We start from the raw sequence: 6,000 nt of genomic DNA, 5'->3' as shown, positions 1-6,000 counted from the left end.
GCTTTTATATAGTGTGAAAGCATGATTCTCGCAAGTTGTAGAAATGAAACGACGTAAAATACCGGTTACTAAATATAAACAACGTAAATAACTTATTCAGGTTCAAGGTTAATACTAGTATGATCTAGAATATTATTTTTAGAAGTCATTGATTGTAGAATTTTCTATAATCTAATCGAATTTTCTATCATCTAATTGAATTTTCTATTCTTTCTATTTTATTCCATTTGTATCACGCTTTTTTAGCTATTAGCTGTATGATACACTATACAAATCGTTTATGGGTATATATGTCACAATTTGTTTTTTTTTCTTTTTATTAAATTATGTTGAGTATGCATGAAATAAATAAATATAAATAACAAGTGTTCCTTTTGTGGTTAGTTATCAAAAAGAAAGTAGATATATTCACGAGAACCCTTCATTTTCTTTATTTTTTGCCCATTATTCTTTTTTCCTTATAATAGAGCACCTCATCTCTATTCTGTTTTGCCCTATTTTTCTCTATTCTTTATTATTTTGTCTTATTTTTCTCTATTCTTTTTTTTATTTTTGCTCTTTACTTATTTAAAGAATCGGACAATTTATACACATTAAACTTGAAAAAACACCCCTAAAAATTGGGATTAATCATTTAAAGACAGGGTCTAATTTCACCTGTCCTGGGTAACTGAATTTATATGTTCAACATATCTGAATTAAACATTCAGATATGTAACCAAAACTCAAAATCAGGGGTAGGAAAAATATAATTTTAATGTGTGAAACAGCTGTTTGTATGTATTTCCCTTAGGGTTCTATATGAATAGAAAATGCTCCTGCATATCATGGTAATTTTTTATAATCGGATCTACACAAACAAAAGACTTCATCTCAAAAACCGTTTCGCACCTTAAAATTACATGTTTCTTTTAAGTATATCATCACTCTAAAGGGTCGATTGGATTTGCGCCATATTTTGAAAATACAGTATGTCGTTTTCGCCACTAAGTTACATTTGATTTGCATTAAATTTTTCAGGCAACAAACATGAAGATTAAAGTTTCTTTGAAAACTGCATCACAAAAACGATGCTCGTTTAAGAATTTTGTAGAGTACCCGCAGAGCATTTAAGTGAGTTCATACTTCATTTCTAAAAGATAACTGAAAGTTATAACTGGCATGAAATTGTGAGTGACATATTAGAGGTAACACATGACCATGAAGTACTTAAAAGAGGCGGAGGAGGCAACTGTCTCCTCAAACTTTCTGATAAAACATTAATTATATAATATTTTAAGGTCTGACAACCGCATCTAATCTAAAAGGTGGACTATTCATATTCATCTGTTGCTACGATTGCGGGTTTATTTTCACTTTTTTTTCCAAAATTGTTTTCTGCATTGAGTTTGTGTTGCAGAATAATGATTTTATATCCTGTCTTATATAATGTTCGGTGAAGTACCAAAGTCAAAACTCGTATAACTGAAGAATTGTCCCATGCAAAATACTTTGTACATTGTAGATCACACTGGTTGAATTTAATAACTGTCCCGGTTATTCGAAGTTTCATGTCAATTCTTGCAAAAGTCAGAGGGGGGTTGGGGGGAAGGGTGTCCGGGCCCCTCTTTTGTGGGAAACATTTGGTTGATTATATAGGGAATCACTGAAGCATGACTGAGCCGGTCCCCTCTTATGGCAGTCAGTGCCCCCCCCCCCCCCCCCCCCTTATGTAAATTTCTGGACCCGCCACTGAAAGTTACCTGATAAACTGGTAAATGAAGGGTTCCAGTAAAAGAAAGAACATTATGAAATCAATGTTAAATATGCCAGTTGAAAATCAATACGAATTTGATGTTTTATGACGAGGAGGGGCGTATTTTTATGAAACCAGAGGGACCTCGCTGATAGACACCTTTACATGGCTTCTAAAGAACTATGAACAGGTTCTTGACATATTGCAATAAATCGAGTACAAAATAAGTGGACATTCTGATGCGACCTCATACAAATCAACGCTTCAGATATTCGAAATTTTAATAATTGCTATGGTTATTAAATTTGTACTTGGATACATCTGGGACATAATATGTATTATAATGCCGGGTATTTCCAGGATACATACGGCCTTCGTCAATTGCACTCCAAGCGCATTGCATGTGCTTTGGTGGAAATTCATATTCATGCATGATGGTAGACTTTTGTTGGGTAAAATGGGTGATATACATGTACGTTAAAACTGTACTGAATCTTTCCATCCTTTATTCGAAAGGGCTTTTATCATAGCAGCATAATGATATTACAGTAACGAAACCGCGTATACATCAGGGCGACAAAGGCATAGAGCAAACGCGTCTACAGGAACGGTTACTGTAAAGGGCATTTTAGAATAATTTTGCTTAATCCTGTCATTAATTATGTAATCAGTCACCATTTGATGCCACGTTACCTCGACAAACTGAATGAAGATTTATTGCAAATATTGGTAGAGGATTACAAAATGATGTTTCGTTCTCATACGATTTCCCGTATGAACTCAATCAGTGGCTAAATAACGTGCATAATAATTTCGTCCCGGAATATTGCATACAGGAAATTGTGCCGAGTTATACTTCTGACTTCTTTACGAACATCAGTCGTATTATTCCATTATTTTTATGTTTGCTTGTTGGTTCACTCCTTTTCACTTCTTGGAAGGCTAAAACATGGATAAGTTCATCCATGACCGAGTCCAGACTGGGCGGTCACAGTGACGGATCCAGGGGGTTGGGGGGTTGGAACCCCCTTTTTTTAACGATCAATGCATTTGAATGGGACATATAGTTGGAATCCCCCCCTCCCTTTTAAAAATAGCTGGATCCGCCCCTTGGTCATATATATGTATTAAAGTAGCACAGAGGGTGAAACAGACAACATTTCAGTTCTAAAAAGTGAGGAAACATCTGGCCATTGTAAATGAATCTCGCTTTTTCACTATTTGGAACAACATGACAAGTAAATTAACCCTAAGCATTGTTTTCTATCACATTATCCATTTTTATAAATGAATTATTTCAAATGTATCGTCATCTTTCATGCATCTTGTCCTGAAACTTCTATTCAGGCAAGAAACAAAATAAGTCTTTGGAATTCGCAACATGTAATGCTCAACTTCTGGGGCGCCTAGGTGAGTGACCCCCAGACCCAATTCTGATTATTTGCCTCCTACGAACGAGGGCTAATTTACGGCCATGGATATGTTGGACATAGTAAAATGTTCAAATGTTCGAACGTTTTCATGACACTACGAACAGATTATACAATGTATCAAGTGTATTGAAGAATAGACAAGTCTTGTACATAAATTTATCAGTCCGTTGGTTTTCCCATAATAGTTAACATTTTGTCTTGACGGGCTTCTTAAAGCTTACTCTACAGTATGGTTTTTGCTCATTGTTGAAGACCGTGCGGTCTCCTATAGTGGCTTACATCAAACGTAATTTGGTGTCTGCTGGATAATTGTCTCATTGGAATGATATCATATCTTATTTTCATATTATATTAATAAAAGGCAGAATCACTGAATCACTGACAGCAGAAAAGAACAAGCGTAGTTTTATAATGCTAATAAATGTTTAAACCGTAATAATTTTTGAGAAACTTATCCTGCTCAATATCCTACTCACTTCCCAATGACAAGGGGGCAACAATTTTCTCTAAACAACTGAAAAGTTCTACCAATACAACTTGATACAAACTGAAGCCTGGGTTAGCTATTTTTCCTTTAACAGCAAACAAATTCTACCACATCTTGATTGAAACAAAAGCTATAGGTTAAATAATATACCTTCAACAACTAACTAACAGATTCAAACAAGACAACTTGATTGAAACGAAAGCATGGGACAAACAACTTTCTTTCAACAACTAACAAATTCTACCACTAATTGATTGAACCTAAAGGGTTAGTTAACCAACTTTCCTTTAACAACTTGGTTGAACCTAAAGCCTTAGTTAACAAACTTTCCTTCAACAACTTGGTTGAACCAAAGCCTTAGTTAACAAAATTTCCTTTAACAACTTGGTTGAACCTAAAGCCTTAGTTAACCAACTTTCCTTTAACAACTTGGTTGAACCTAAAGCCCTAGTTAACTAACTTTTCATCAACAACTTGATTGAAACTGGAGCTTCAGTTAACCAACTTTCCTTCAACAACTTGGTTGAACATAAAGCCTTAGTTAACCAACTTTTCTTCAACAACTTGATTGAAACTAGAGCTTTAGTTAACCAACTTTCCTTCAACAACTTGGTTGAACCTAAAGCCTTAGTTAACCAACTTTTCTTCAACAACTTGATTGAAACTGGAGCTTTAGTTAACCAACTTTCCTTCAACAACTTGGTTGAACATAAAGCCTTAGTTAACCAACTTTTCTCCAACAACTTGATTGAAACTGGAGCTTTAGTTAACCAACTTTCCTTCAACAACTTGATTGAACTTGGAGCCTTCAAGTTAAACAATATTCCTTGAAAACTGAACAAACTCTTCTACAACTTGAATGAAACCAAAGTCTTAATCAAACAACATTCCTCTACTCTTCTACTACTTGGTTGAACCTGAAGCCTTAGATTACCACTATCCTTCAACAAGCAACAAACTATACTACAACATGATTAATGTAACAAAAGATTAGACTGGGTGAAACAACCAATTCAACAACTTACAAACTCAAGTACATCTTGATTGAATCCAAAGCCTGCATTAAGCAATATTCCTTCAACAACACACTAACAAACTCGACTACAATAACTTGATCAAACTTGAAGCAATGGATAAACAGCTGTTTTTGTCGAGCCTGCGACTTTTGTCGCAGAAAGCTCGACATAGGGATAGTGATCCGGCGGCGGCGGCGTTAGCTAACTTCTTAAAAGCTTTATATTTTAGGTGGAAGACCTGGATGCTTCATACTTTGTATATGGATGCCTCATGTTACGAAGTTTCCGTCAGTCACATGTCCAATGTCCTTGACCTCATTTTCATGGTTCAGTGACTACTTGAAAAAAAAGTTAACATTTTTTGTAATGTTAATTTCTCTCTTATTATAAGTAGTAGGATAACTATATTTGGTATGTGCGTACCTTGCAAGGTCCTCATGCCCGTCAGACAGTTTTCACTTGACCTCGACCTCATTTCATGGATCAGTGAACAAGGTTAAGTTTTGGTGGTCAAGTCCATATCTCAGATACTATAAGCAATAGGTCAAGTATATTCGGTGTATGGAAGGACTGTAAGGTGTACATGTCCAACTGGCAGGTGTCATCTGACCTTGACCTCATTTTCATGGTTCAGAGGTTATAGTTAAGTTTTTGTGTTTTGATCTGTTTTTCTTATACTGTATGCAATAGGTCTACTATATTTGGTGTATGGAATGATTGTAAGGTGTACATGTCTAGCTTGCAGGTGTCATTTGACCTTGACCTCATTTTTATGGTTCAGTGGTCAAAGTTAAGATTTTGAGTTTTGGCCTTTTTTTCTAACACTATATGCAATAGGTCAACTATATTTGGTGTATGGAAATATTTTATGATCTATATGTCAGTCACGCAGGTTTTATTTGACCTCGACCTCATTTCATGGATCAGTGAACAAGGTTAAGTTTTGGTGGTCAAGTCCATATCTCAGATACTATAAGCAATAGGTCAAGTATATTCGGTGTATGGAAGGACTGTAAGGTGTACATGTCCAACTGGCAGGTGTCATCTGACCTTGACCTCATTTTCATGGTTCAGAGGTTATAGTTAAGTTTTTGTGTTTTGATCTGTTTTTCTTATACTGTATGCAATAGGTCTACTATATTTGGTGTATGGAATGATTGTAAGGTGTACATGTCTAGCTTGCAGGTGTCATTTGACCTTGACCTCATTTTTATGGTTCAGTGGTCAAAGTTAAGATTTTGAGTTTTGGCCTTTTTTTCTAACACTATATGCAATAGGTCAACTATATTTGGTGTATGGAAATATTTTATGATCTATATGTCAGTCACG

This window comes from Mytilus californianus, unplaced genomic scaffold (genome assembly GCF_021869535.1).
Source record: "Mytilus californianus isolate M0D057914Y unplaced genomic scaffold, xbMytCali1.0.p SCAF_2, whole genome shotgun sequence".
NCBI lineage: Eukaryota > Metazoa > Mollusca > Bivalvia > Mytilida > Mytilidae > Mytilus > Mytilus californianus.
The sequence above is the reverse complement of the archived record's forward strand: the minus strand, read 5'-3'. Positions refer to the sequence as shown.